At 41.6% G+C, this 15255-nt stretch overlaps 1 protein-coding gene across 1 annotated transcript in view; it reads left to right on the forward strand.

Moving 5' to 3' along the window:
- The first annotated feature begins 12688 nt into the window (after positions 1-12688).
- COL21A1 (collagen type XXI alpha 1 chain) overlaps positions 12689-15255 on the forward strand; it is a 118902-nt gene continuing 116335 nt past the window's right edge. The window contains exon 1 of the mRNA XM_087775182.1: positions 12689-12814. The gene's annotated coding sequence lies outside the window, so the exon portion shown is untranslated. The remainder of the gene's footprint in view (positions 12815-15255) is intronic.

A 15255-nucleotide genomic window follows, 5' to 3' on the forward strand; every position in this document is an offset into this window, starting at 1 on the left:
GAAACTGTATAGAGTACTCATGGGCTAATGCTATTATCCCAGGAGAAGTTATGGCCTTAATGACATTGTATGAGGTTGACATGGACTTTGGATGTGCAGTGGTTTACAAAACTGCTTCTAGTAACTTGAGCATATACATTTTCCAAGGAAATAGTCCAAATTTTCCAAATAAAAAATGTTGAGTGGAAGGACATGCTGGAATCGGAGAAAAAAGCCGGGGTGTGGGAAACGTTAACTCACAGAGCAATTGAGTAATGCTGGTTGGTCCCTGTCCCGTTCCCCACTGACCTTTCAGTAAATGAACCCTGGGATGACTCACCCTGCAGTCCCACCTTGGCACCCTGTCTGCCCTCCCTCCCTTTGGGGCTGCTGGGAGGTTGCAATGGCAGTCACCTTCGTTTGGCTCATTCATAACAGCATTTTGGTGTTTAGTATTTTTTTTCAGCTCCTATGCAAAACCATCCCTTCCCTTTCCTTGGGTTAAGGTAGAATTCAGTGTATTGCGATGGAAAATTACACCCTTTCAAAAAGAAACTCGTTCTCACTCCTGTTCTTCTCTAAGGTTCATCTTAACACATTTTTTTGAAGTTTCTTCAACTGAGCTTTGACTTCTCAACTTCCATCCTTTTAATTATTTGATGCCCGTTTACCGTGATGCATGTCCTACCAAGGAAAAACAGCTCAGTGTCACACAAAACATAATCTGTCATCTTTTTCTCATATGCCAAAGGGCAGTAACCAGTGATGATGACAAGAAAATTAATATCTGTTGATCTTGAAGGAAAGTATTATTGTTGCTTCACTTCCTAAGTTTCCAGAAATCAAGTTCCCAAAGACACTGGGATCAGATTTTATGCTAGAGTCACAATTTTATTGCACCAGTTGATTGCTGAACCTTGTGTAATAACAGGATGGACTTGATTATACTTTGAGCAGTAGCACTTGAAACTACAGAACTGGAAAGAAAATTCATGCCTGTTCTCTGGACTACCCAGGGAACTTGAAAGTCCAGCAGACTTGAAAAGGAGTCAGAAAATCATCGAGACATTGCAGCGAGCCATTGGGGAGCCAGGCAAGCCTTGTGGCACTGAGTCAGCGTGTCATTTCAGGAGGCTCTATTTCCTCAAATGCAATTCAATTTTATGTACTCTTTCCTGACTTTTTTTTCCTACCTTTCCCCCATGCTTTCCATGTTTTCCTGGCTCTATGTTCTCATTTTAGCTCTTGAAAGAGAAGGGGGAATAATCCATTTACTTAGTGGGAATTTGTGTGTGTTAGGCAGACTGAGAGGGAAAAATTGCCATTTCTGGAGATGCCACAAGTCTGATATCATGGAGTTGTTCCAGGTATCTGTGTTAAAAATACCCATTGAATCTTAGACATGCCTTGAGCATTTCTGATTAACTTAAATTTATAACATCCTTTGACAAATTTTTTCCATTATCTATTTTTTGTAATATAGTTATTCTCCTGTTTATTGCACTTTGACAGCTGTCTTTATGTTTATTAAATTACGTTAAGTGAATGGTTGACATATTCTTAGGAATAGAAGTATTCACTATAAAATTAACTTACAGTGGCTGTTTCTTGGAGCTGGCAAGAGGAGCCTAATAAAAACTGGGTGCTTAAATATGTAGTATTAGAATAATGGAATAAGAATAAAAAGCCTGTGTTTCAGTTATAAAATCTTCTACTGGAAAACAATGCAAACCTTGAATAATTCCCAGCACTATTGTCTATTGTACTGGAAATCATGAGTTGTACTTTATTTGATATAAACTTATGGATATATATGAATTTTCAGTAGAAAGTAAATGTATAATATCTTAATCTGATGGACTGTACAATATGATGGGCGTACTTTTCACAAACTTCTATTATATTTTAGTAATTACAAAGCTTTGATATGGAAGGCTGGAACACGAACTAGGTGGTTTACTTAGGTAGCAATGTAATGCTGCTTAACATTATTTTTTCACTCGCTTACAGATATTTGAAAAACCTGAACAAAGGCAAAAGCAGGAAAATAATAGACACAGAAGAAGAGGGATGTCATGAAAAAAGAAAAAAAAAAAAAAGATAGAGAGGAAGGAAAGAAAGTGGAAGATGACCCTTTGTTTAAATCAAGGCATTGACAGGGAAATACATCCCCCTTCTTGAAATCCTAGCCCTAAGAAAACCTATGGCAGTTCTGTCACTGATTTTCAACAGGGCCAGATTTCATCCACATAAATTCTTTCTCTACATCAAGAATAAATTTCTAGTATTGACCAGGCTATAGCACAGATGCAGTATTTCTCAATGTCTGACTTTGTCTTTACTCACTTTGGCTTCTGTAACTTTAATGACAGTTGCACATGATATGACAAGAAGTTAAATGTTATTAATTCTTAATTAACATGAAAAAAATGTTGCTTTTAAAATGCAACCAGGATTTTTTACTTGATATTTGCAAAGGCACATAGCAAATGGAGCTATTTTATTGGTCTTAAAACTGGGAAACTGAAAAAAAAAATATTAAAGAAAAACATAAAGCTCTTGAAGTCAAAAGTGAGTAAGATAATAGTAGTGGGCTGTCCTGGTTTCAGCTGGGAGAACGTTGATTTTTCTTCCTAGTAGCTGGTATAGTGCTGTGTTTTGGATTTGTGGATAACACACAATACAAAAAAAGTAAGGTTAGATAAGAAGAAAAGCTTTTAACAGTACTGGTAAATAAAGTTGATAAGAGATTGCCTGGGTAAAGTGGGAATTCTTTATTGCTGGACATCTTTAAGAGTGAATTAGGCAAACACCTCATGGAAATCATTTAGGACAGGGACTATGATTTCTTGAGGCTCCTGACAGCCTCTCCCCCCCGCCCCCCCTGTTTAGGATTCGTTGACTTTCATGCCCTCAGCTTGCCTTAAGCTATCATTTTTTTAGGAATTAACAGTAACGGATGACTTTTTAATTGATTTTCACTAACCATTTTAATGATTAGCAGAATTTTTTTTTTCAAACTGATTTTTTTTCTGAAACCCTTAGGAATCTACATAGTCTGCCATCTCGCACATGCAGCCACAGTCATCTGCCCAGTTAGGTTCAGCATTTGATTATAGGTTTAGCCTGTAGTTGGACTGAGACTGATGTGACCTATCTTGAAATTCTTTGAATGTTTCCATTTGCTTTGTGGACTTTTCTTTACAGGAGACAGAGTACAGATGCTCAGGTAGCTCATCTGACTTGGTCAGCTGAAAGCCTTCTCCAATGCTGTTGAAAAGCCACTTTACAAAGTAACTGTCATTCTTAGAAGTCATCCCAAGTTAGGATGAAGCTATTCTCACTAGGCCTGTAGCTTAATCTAAATAAATAACAGCTTTTCACTTTCCAGCATTGTGGTGTTATTTGAATATATGTTTAGGCAGCTTGTGAATTCACAAACATCCTTCAAGTCACTCCAGAGTCCATGGTCCATGTACCTGTGAGTTCTGTATCCAGTAAGTAAATTTATGACAAAAATGGAGGATCTCCATAGTAATCAAATCAAACTTTCGTGATTCTCTAATTTTTGGCCTTCAGTAATTTTTGTTCTGTGCCTGTTGAACTTGACCTTTTTTTTATTTTTTTGGAAGTACAAACTTAACAGAAAACTTTGACTTATCACATGTCTATGGCAAGTAGTTGTGATGATTCAGGCACAGCATAATTTAGGAATACCTCCCTTGTTCAGGATTAATCTTTTGACTATTTCTCAGTCCAGAAGAGTAGCTAGTATTTTCTGCTCTGTAAAAATTTTGTACAAAGCTGCTGTAGAAGCCGCTGTGCCCTCCTCACATATGTAGGAACTTTCCATTCTTTTACTCTCCATGTTTTTGAACACAAGGCTCCAGCCCACCATCACTGACTTTTTGTCCCAGGAAAATTGTGTGATCCTTTGTAAATGAGCATTATTTCTTACAAATTTAAACCCTGGCTCTTAAAAAGTTTTGGAGTACTTTCCACTTCTACCAGATGTTCCACTCATGTTTTATAGGAACAGATGAAGTCATTTAAGGATGTGAGGATGTTTTTTGATCCTCAGAACGTGGGTTATACTCTTCACAAACATCTGAAATGTCCCTGGTGCATTCAAGAGTCTAAAAGGAATTCTGCACCACTGAAGCAATCCATAGGTTATCATAACAGCTGTTTTTATTCCCCCCTCTACCTCTGAGCGATAATTCAACTTGAAGGATATCCACGTATTGGATGAATTAGAACTGTGAATATATTCTGCTCCTTACCTTTTTTCCAAAGTGTCTCTTGTATAATAAGGTGGATGATCTTGGTCTTTGTGAATGAAGACTTTTGTAAACAGAAATCTTTATGTCCCTTCATGTCTCTATCAGATGTTTGATACAATTACAAGTGTGGAAGGTCATGGTGATTGTTGCTTCAAGCCATCCTCTAGCACGAAATTTAATTTCTTTTTAACTACTATGTGATATGCTAGGAAATCCAATCGGAGTGGGGCTGCTGCATCCCAGCAATATTCCATGAATTATGCTTCACTGCTGCTCCTCCTCATATGTGGCCAGCTCTTCATTATACTTGGAGAACACAAGGTACAAAATAATTGCTCTATTCACTTCCTTTCATTGCTTTCTATGGATATTTCTGTTGGGTCTGTTCTTAGATTTTTTGATTCTTGTGTTGCTCTACCACTTTTGAGTTCTGCCTTTCTAAGATGCTCTGAACCAGCAGTCCCGTTGTACTCTCTCCCCATGACTGGCTTTTTCTTTAGCTGCAGTTTCTCCTAGTCATTCTCTTCCCTCGGAGCTCAATCCTTCATCTAGCTTGAATCAAAGTTCTGCAGAACAGCAGTCCCAGTTTCAAAAAGTGGTTCTTAACCTTACAGATGTACTTGCATGATGATTTATTATATTTCTAACTCTATTATGAGCCCTTGCTCAGAATGAGAGTAATGAGAGAATGCCCTTGTCACCCTGCACACAAGGCCATTGCTTCAGGAGGTCACACTTCTTCCTACTGACAGACACTGAGCACCCAAATATTATCCAGAAACCACTTTATTCTATTAGTGCCCGGGGGATTCCCATGACTTGGATCAAATCCCTTACCAAAACACCTTGATTAGAGATGTCAATATTATAACAGCACAAAAAAATTTACTGCGAAAGAGAGCGCACAAAGCAAGCTGCACTTCTCTTCTTGTCTGCAGTGGCAGAGGATTAGTATTAAGTACAATTTCTTCAGCCCAACCACCTGAGCACTGCTTCTTTTGTGCAGGTCAGTAACCAGTCCAACAGCTCTGCCACTTTCAAGCCATGGATGTCTGTAGAGTAATGCTACAGGAAACCCAGAACATCTGGAGTTGCCCAAGTCCTTCCAAAAACTGCCGCCAGCCCTTCAGTAACACTAGATTTTCTTCTCCTGTAAGGTGGCACTCCTCAGCATAGGCTGTTCTACCATCTGATGCCTCTGAGGTCTACTGCACCTGTAAACACAATGTGGCTTGGAGCCAGCTGAGAAACAAATTTTCTCATTCATCTGGCCAGTGACATTTTTGTGACATTTCTGTACCTTGAAGTCCTTCAGTATCTTCTGCTTACATTGACAATCACTCATGTTTTGCCTCTGGAAAAAAAAAAATTGCTTCCATGAAGTTTCCATGACAGTTTCTGCTCATTGCTTGCAACTCTTGAATATTGTTTTATGCACTGTGTTCTCTTTCTTCACTAGGAGCCATTTACAAAATGACTTTTCACTCAGGCTTCAGAGTCCATCACTTGAGCAGACTGTTACAGGATCAGCCAGCTGCCTTCCTGTGCATCCTGTCCTCTGCTTGCAGTAACGATGGCAAGCTAGGCAATTATTAAAGTTACAGCCTTCCTATATGGAGAATTGTCTAGAAATTAAGATTTAAAAGGACTAATATTTAAACACACACTCCTTTATACAGTACTTTCTAAATGCCGCTTACTGCTTCAGTTCTTCTTGAATGCGCTAGATCAGAAATCCTAGGCTTACCTGACTTGCCTGTTTGTTTCTTTTTTTTCGTGCAGAATTCACCAGCCACAACTGTTGTGAATGGCAGGGCAGCATATTGAGGCAGGACTGAACTTTCTTCTTGTTCCCCTTACCTCAAAGCAACAGCAGTGTAACTGCTGCTAAAATGAAGTACTTCTCCATGGAGGTGCTTCCTAGAATGATTCTTATATAACTTACAAGGTCAAAATCAGATTTTGGGACCTGCATGTTATTGACCTGCTGTAAGTTAATGATCACATCACAGAAAAAATCTTGGATGTTAGCCAGTGCATGTTGGAAGTAATTTTTGCCTACAGCCATCTAAATTCAGTCCTGAGCTTCAGCTGATCAATATGGATTATATTAATTCATAAGAGGAGAAAATAGCTCCTGGTGCGGTTTCCAAGATGCCTGAGGTACAGGACAACTGTTGAATCTGGAAGTTCCTCACCCCATGCACTAGAGTTCTGGAGTCTGCTATGTGCAGCCTTCTATCTGTGATAAACCCTGCTTTTGTTCTTTTCTTCTTTTTTCTCATGGCAAATAAGAGCGATTTTATCTGGGAGAACTTTCTGTACGACCCGAGTATATGAAAATGATATATATGGGACCAGATTTTGAGTTGTGCTGAGTGTGGTACTCTGAAAAGGTCTAAAGGTATAGATGAGCCTACTGAATTAATGTAACACTACGCAGTGAAAAGAGGGGAGCCTAGCTCTTGTACTTTTTTGTGGGAATAGAAATCTGTAAGATTTCTGTAAAATCTTGCAAGTCCGAGGAGTTAATTTTTTTCCAAGTTCAAAAGTTTCTGTGCATTTTAAATACTCGTCTTCTGTATTAATGACTACAGTTACTGAAAATCAAATGTACTACCCCGTTTTTGAAAGACCTATTTCATTCATGAGGGCTATTCACATCATGTAACTTCATTCCAGATTTGTATTATTAATGAAGGATAAAGACCGAGTCTAAATGTTCTTACGTGTGTCTTGCAGAAGTCTCTCTCTCTTTAGTGTTTATGTAGAGACAGGGCTCCTAAAGTGGACGCCCAACTTAGGTGTTTGTATCTATTGTCCAGAGTGCATACATTATCATCACTAAACTACGAAGAGCTATCACTTTAACTATGGAAATACAACTTTCCAAACATCAAGCTTTTTTAAGCAATGGCTTAAATGACAGGGACTGTGGAAACTTCTGTTTTGCAAATCTTGGGCTCCAACTACTATTTTCCAGTTGTTTATTTCTCATGTGTTAGCTCTAGTTTCTCTTTTCCCAGCCCCAGCCCCTGATCTCATCATGATAATGCAGAATTCATTTCAGAATCTTGGCTATGCCAATATGGTAAACCAAAGTATATTTATTGGAGAAGAGATGTAAAATACAAAAACGTTGGTATGCAGTAAGGTTGTCAAACTTCTGTCCCTTAAAAACGAACCTGATCTTGCAGAGATGGTTTAAGAATGTGGTGTGGTTGCTGACAGCAGAATTAAGTAAATGCCTTGCATTGCTAGTTTTCTATAGCATAAATTCTAAGTGGTGTGATTACTACAGCTCCCATATTTACTAGGATTTCATATACAGCTTAAAGTTGTCTAGAATGCACCCTCATTAGGGTGTGAGGTGTGATCCTGGTGTCCTAAACATAGCCTAAACTCTTAGTAAGTATTGCCATTTACAAGCAAGCATATGTTTATCAGAAGTGTAAGTACGCTTTATTTATTAGGCATCTCCTGAGATAAAAAGAACTATTGCTATTTAACAGGAGTGGGATTGGTGGCATGAAAATTATTTATCATACACAAGTGTAAATTGAGCTGGTTCAGCATCAACACTTATCTCTGAGCTTACTGGTTCCTGGCTGGCTTCCTACTATTTATTGGCTGATTGTAAGGATGGCTAAAAGTAAAGAAATCATAGGCACAGAATTTCACTGAAACTTCAGGCCAGCCAAACCTGAAAACTAGAAATTATGTTTGAAATTAGCAGAAAATATTCTTAAGCTTGAAAGTAATATCAGCCTAGCCTTCTACAATACATTGAAATGCTACTATTTTAGATGTGATCACCAGTAACAAATACAGAAGTTGATGTAAATCTCTCAAATTACATGACCTGAACACTGTATTACATTGGAAATAATCTAAATATACGTATTTTTTTAACCATTATGCAGAACACTTTATGAATTTTAAAGATGCTGTTTCATGACCAGTCTTTCGTGCCCCACCACTTCATCCGCTCCGTTCGTCCCACACCAAAGGGCATGGGAGAGGGCCCTGTGTTGCTGCTGTGAGGAAAGGAGAAGGGGAATTTGTGGCTGGTGAAATGGGTCTTGGGAGAATTGACTTTCCTATGATTTCTACAAGGATGAGTCATGCTACCTCCATGACTCACATCCTCAGGACCATACCCTGCAAACACTAATACACACAGCAATATGCGCACCATGTAATTCTTTTGAGTAAAGCTACTAGTGTGCCAGTCATTACAGAAGCAGACTTATGTAATAAAGAGCTGTTTATTAATGTATATTTTATCATTTCCAAACATTTCCCTCCAGTTAAGACAGCAAAGCTATGCTCCTGTTTATTCTGTCCTTTAAAACTTCATGGAGGAAAAAATGGCAAAATTAATTAAAATTTTTCTTGAGCAAGGAAGAATAAGGGGTGCAGAATGTGATTCCTATTTCAGGAGGAGGAAAATAGCCATAGAAGAATAGGTTTTGAAGGGTAATTTTCTTAATCTCAGTCAGTAAAGCTTGAATCTTCAATATATTTAGGTAATATGGATTTAGCTCAATGTAACTCCTGAGAGCTTCCACACAGAAAGAGTTTTCTGTCTACATAGACTTAGCTAATGTAACTTGTTTGTAGAATAACCAGAAACTTAATTTGAAACCACAGAATCCGGAGACAAAGAAAGACATCGAGAGCTTTCACAGTGTGGGAGGAGGATGACACAATTTCTGATTGCCTGAAGCAAGACAGGAATGTAGCAGAGACCTCAAAATGACTAATTTGGACACAATTCATGCTTAGATTTTAGTCTGCATTTTCATTTCATTTCTCTTTCGCGTGGCCCCGCTGGGCACCATACTTTTTTTTACGCTTTACCTAAGAATGTTATTTTTTCCCCCCTCTTCAGACTCACCATCTAGAAAATAATATCAAATATTGTTGATAAGTAATCAGCTAAAAAGTCACCATTTGCATAATTTAATGGTAGGAGACTTTAATGGGTGAATAAACATCACAATGGCAAAACAATGATCTACTGGGAGCTGTGTTCACATCCACTTTTGTGCATCATTTCTTCTAACATGACCAGCCTAAGGGCTAACAAGACTTATCTTCCTATCCCATTTTTTGTGTAAGAAAGTTAAACAAAAAAATTATTACTGAAGCCTGGATGATCACTGGTGGATTTAAGTCATATGATAGCTAGTTGCAGTTGAGACTGCTGCTGTATTACTGTAATTTTTCAGACTTAATTGTAGATTCTGTTAAAGGCAAAGTTTATACATATAGCATTATAATGTTTCTAAACTGATTCCCAGGAAACAGATTCGTTAAACAGGGCATCATCAAAACTTGCAAATGATTCCTGTTGAAGGAGTCACAGTACATTGGCCATGAATGGTGGGAAACTGTTCATGCTGTTAATAGAAATATTCTTTTCATATAAACAATGGCCCAAAGGTGCTACACATTGAAAAATATCGATTCTGGTAGATTTAAGCCCTCTTAGAGCTGGCATTTGCTATTATGTTCTCTGTCCATGGTATAGTTAAACGTTATTAATTTTTTTTCTTCTTGAACTTTTTTAGCTAAAATAGGTATTGTCTACCATATGACAGTTCATACACAGAATCCCGTAAACATCTCTCTTCTATAGGTTCTTCTTTTAAACAAGAAAAAAAAAGTACACACAAAATACACGTGTGCATGTCTTTAGGTGTATATATGCACACACATATATGAATGAATTCACTGACAGCAATCAAACTGCATCGTCGCAAACTGGGATACTCATTTCTTCATTGCTGAGCTGCTCAGTCTTCCAAATGTGTGGTCAGAGTGAGGATGGGAAACAAGGAATTGCTATCAAAGATGTTCCTTTCAGATGTTCCCAAGTAATGCCTTTCTGGGATACAATGTAGAACGAAAAGCATCTTTTGATCCTTTGCTGTGTTCGGACAGGCAGACAACAGCAGGGTTGGTTTTTTTTTTTTTTTATTTATTTCTTATTTGCACTTAACTGGAAGGTGATAGCTCTTTCTGTCAAGTGTGGAGATGTTTGTCTGAACTTTGTCTCTGTGTATGAGCATGCCACAAAGACACTTTTTTCCCTTGTTCATTCACAAAAATCTGCCGCTGTTCAGCAATCCTCAAAAGAAGCTACATGTTAAAGCTTATCAGGGTTATGTTTGAACCCAGATTTGTCTCCTGGCTGAATGAACTATGCGAAAACAAGCTTGTACACAGGCATGGGTATAAGGCAAGCTGGAAAGATCTGTGGGAAGAGAGGAGGGGAGGTCTCTTAGTAACGTGCACTGTGACTACAAAATAGATGAACTGATCACGAGTACTGCTGTGCCCACGGTACAAATAGCCCACAACATCTCAGAAAAGCACATTTAGCATCAAGAAGACAAGGTGGCCTCAGATCCTGAAAATGGCAGCGTCAGATGGGTGAGGGCCTTGAGTATGAGAGCAAGGAGCCTCTGTTTGGTGCTGCTGGCATCCATAACCCATACCACTTTCTAACGTAGGTGTCTGTTATATTTGGGAGAACACGTACGTTATTCACAGAGAGCTAGTGAAGCTGCATTCCCCTTCCTACCTGCCAGCCTTGAACCCATGTTAGCCAGGCATCCAATCTGACAAAAGCTGCCACTTCCATGTTATTTAATTAATGTTTTTCTCCATATGCATTTCTTCACAGGAGGACAGGGCCCATGTGGCACAGCTCTGAGGTTCCTCCAGGACCTTCATGGACATTGGAGGTATTTACAAGACATGTAGATGCAGTGCTTAGGGACATGGTTTAGTGGATGACTTGGCAGTGTTAGGTTTATGGTTGGACTCAACAATCTTAAGGGCCTTTTCCAACGTAAATGATTTTATGATTCTATGTAGGGGGGGACATGAGGAACATCACCTAAGTACAACCTGTGAATAAAGAACAATTAGGGAATGGTCCCAGAGGTCTTAAATACTGCTTTGCCTGTGCCAGGCTTGCCACACCTCTCTCAAGGGGGGTGTGTGTCTTGAAGTTTGTGTAAAGGCAGTGAAGGATACCAGCTCCTGGCTTTGGTAACATGTCTCCACATACGAAGGTCACACACTCACTGGCTGGTCATCCAGTTCCCACAGGCAAAGTGTTCCCACCAGCCTGTCTCCTGGACACAGCCGTCACTGAGGCCAGGGCTCACAAAAGTCATCCTGTCCCTTCACCTGGAAAAAGAAGTGCTGGAAGACAGGCAGGAATTTATTCAAGGTGTCCATCTGGGCATTGCCTTTGCAGCTGCAGGATTAGATCTATTCCTCTGTCACAACACCTTGCAGCGTGTGCTGTCCAAAGGGGCGAGGGGGTGGGATGCATTTCGGTAACAAGTGCCAATAGTTTCGCGTGGACACAAAAAGGGCTTCTGCGCCCGAGCTCTGGTATGGGTGGTGGTACCATGGACGCAGATGAAAGGGTTGTGTGGTGATTACTGAAGGTTTGTGGGACAGCTTCACTTCATAGAATCATAGAATCGTTAAGGTTGGAAAAGACCCTTAAGATCATCAAGTCCAACTGTTAACCTAGCACTGCCGAGTCCATCACTATACCATGTCCTCCAGCACGACATCTATCCGTTCTTTAAATACCTCTAGGGACTGGGACTCAACGACTTCCCTGGACAGCCTGTTCCAATGCTTGACCACCCTCTCGGTGAAGAAGTTTTTCCTAATATCTAACCTAAACCTCCCCTGGCGCAGCTTGAGGCCGTTTCCTCTCATCCTATCGCTCGTTACTAGGGAGAAGAGACCGACCCCCACCTCGCTACAACCTCCTTTCAGGTAGTTGTAGAGAGCCGTAAGGTCTCCCCTCAGCCTCCTCTTCTCCAGGCTAAACAACCCCAGCTCCCTCAGCTGCTCCTCATAAGACTTGTGCTCTAGACCCTTCACCAACTTCGTTGCCCTCCTCTGGACACGCTCCAGCACCTCGATGTCCTTCTTGTAGTGAGGGGCCCAAAAAGTGTGAAACCCCATGTGCAACAGGAGCACTGAGGTGCGCGGCTAAATAATGTGTAATCTTGCAGTAAGCTCCCCAAAGCAAGTACTTCTGAAATGAAAGCTGCATCATCACCAAGTCACTTCAAACTACCGGTCTGCCCCTCTTGTATCAAACACCTTGCTAACCCCAGATGCAGCCCGGGGTCGGGATGCTGGGCCGGACCGGGGAAAGCCTGCCCGCCCGTTACCGGGGAGCGGCTGGGATGGCGGGGCGCGCGCGTCCTGGGGGACAGGGGCGCACAGGAGCCGCAGGAGAGGCGCGGCAAAGCGGCGGGCTGCGCTCGGGTCTAGCGCTGGTCAGCGGCCAAGCCGGGGCCGCGGCGGGGGCAGCCCCCGGGGCCGCGGGGAGGCGGGCGGGGGGCGGTGCTGCCGGCGGGGCGGGCTCCCGCGGGCGGCGCGGGGCCGGGGCCGGGGCCGCCGCCGCCGAGCTGGCGTGGGGCAGAGCCGCGCCGCAGCGAGCAGAGCCCTGCGGCAGGTGGGGCAGCGCGGCTGGCGGAGGGAGGGCGTGCGGCCGCCTGCAGGTCAGCGGGGCTCCCGGGGGCGGCGGGGGGGAGAGGCAAGCTCCCCGGGGGTCCTTCACCCCTGCGGGGCTCCCCGCGGTCGGGGGTGCGGCTGGAGAGGCAGCCGGGGCGGGGGGAACAGGCAGGTGCAGCCATCGGGGCGGCCCCGCAGCCGCTCTGCCCCCGCGGGAGCCCGGGCGTGGGGACGGTGGGCGCCAGGAAGCCGTGGTCCTGAGATAAGGGCATTTGTGCCTTCTTTTGAACAGGGAGCTGCAAGTGGACTGTCTCACTGGTGTGGTTTTGCAGTGTGGTTGCAGTGCGTGCAGGCAGACTGCGCTAGCTTAAAATCCTCGCTCAGTTTATTGGCATGAGATGAAATCGTTTATATCACATTGTGTCCTTCTGTGCCATGCAGAAATCTGCTCTACTTTCTCACCACGGGCAAAACGAGTTACTGACTTGGTGTACGTGTGCTTTAACTTCTTTGATAGTGTGTGGCATGGGAGTTCAGACATTACGGAAGTAGTGTAGAAGGGTTCATGATAGCTGCAATTACACTTGTTTCTTTATCTGGACAGAAAAATCTGCTCTGTGGGCCACTTCTGATCACCACTCTTCAGTTGTGTAATGCTTAGATGTACATGGCACTTACTGTGCTGAAAGGATCTGGTCTCCGATTCAAGGATTTCACAGGCTGGAAAACCAGTCCTCTGGTCGATTCTGAGAATCTGCCACCTTTCAGACACCTGAGAAAGCCTTGTGGGTTTATTACATTTACTTAGTAAACTTACTTGGAAGTTTTCCCCAAACCTTATTGATTGTGGGAGTGTTTATTATATGTCTCTCAAATATGTGTTCAAATACATAATACTGAACTAAAGAATGGGCACAAAATATTTATTTGAAGAATTGTGAAAACTGTGCAAAGTATTTCCCTTAGGAAATTTAGTTTTCAGCATGAAGACTGATAGGAAACAGCATGTTAGAGATACGTGCAACCTGTGATGTGTAAGTACAAGGTCAGGTGAACTGGCGAAGTGGAGGATCTGCAAAAGAAGGACTGAGGAGTTACAGCTGATGAGAAACTGAACAGCAGTCAGTAAGAAACCCACACATTGTTTTTATATGTGTGTGTAGATATTAGAATAAAAAAATCAAGACAAACATCATTCTGTGATGCATAACAGGAGTGCTGCAGATGTGTGATGACATCTTATGGTAGTTGTGACTGTGGGGTCTGTGACTGATATCAGTACTGTATGGGATTTTGGACACCACAGTTCCACCAGTTAGGCAGAGATGAGTAGCAAAGGTGATCATGGATCTAGAAAGCATGACCTATGAGAAAATAGTGGAAGAACTGGAATTCTACAGTCTAGGGAAGCAAAGACTGATAAATGATGTGACAACAGTCTTCAAATGTGTAATTGGTTGCTCCAGAGTGGCGGGAAATAAACTATTCTCCACATTCAGTGGAGGTGTAACAAGAACCAGCATGCTGAACTGCAGCAGGGAGATTAGGTTAAATGGTTGGGAAAGTGCTGTCTAATTGTACAGGTAATTGAGCATTGGATTGTCCAGGTATGGTGTGGAATCTTCTTCACTGGAGCTTTTTAAGATCAGATCTAACAAACATTTACCAGAAATGCTTAAGGCAAGGGTGACCATGCCTTCTGGTTGGGAGAGACACAACATGATCTCTCCAGGTCCCTTACAGCCTCGCGTGGTGGCAGAGGCTACCAGGAAGCCAGCCTGTGAACTCACGCTCTTTGTGACTATCACGTGTATCAAAGAGGCAGCTTTGTAAGACAAACACGGCTCAGTAATCCATTTGTAATATTTCACTCACATACCTAACTTTTATACTAGATTTTGTTATGCTTCTTCCTTCTGCTCTAACTGCATTCACAGTTGAAGTCTAAGAGCAGTGGTGGATGATCTGCTGAAGAACATCACATCTTGGTTTGGCACCATCACAACCAGTAAACTGGCTTATTGGTAGATGTTAGGAGACGGGGGCTCGGTTTCAAAGTACAGTTCTGTAAACTGTATCACATTGCTCCTTCCAGGTCCTCAGTAGTACAGGTATGTCTCAGGCAGTCCACAAGGCAAAACTTAACTACTTTGGTTTCATTTATCTCCATCTTGGCTGTGATCATCATCTTTGAAATTACTTGCATTATAGTTCAGTTCTTAAACATATTTTGAAAAGTGTAGTTTGTCCTACTGGATTAAGCAAGGTTTTTGCCTAGTTCAATTATTAGCCCAACTAATTATGGAAATAGCTGGCTGGAATGAGACTTGGTGTTTTTCTTCCCTTACCTCCCTTACCTAGAGGTTTTTGCTGCTTTGCTCAAGTTTTGTTCTTTTATTGTGTTGTTCTTTGTGTTGTTATTATCAAATTGCATATTAATTATTTTTAAAATTCTGCTACATTCTTTGCTTCTGGTGATTGCTTGTGA

The sequence above is a fragment of the Nipponia nippon genome, unplaced genomic scaffold (genome assembly GCF_047370975.1).
Source record: "Nipponia nippon isolate SJK-2023a ecotype South Korea unplaced genomic scaffold, ASM4737097v1 scaffold_4, whole genome shotgun sequence".
Classification (NCBI taxonomy): Eukaryota; Metazoa; Chordata; class Aves; order Pelecaniformes; family Threskiornithidae; genus Nipponia; species Nipponia nippon.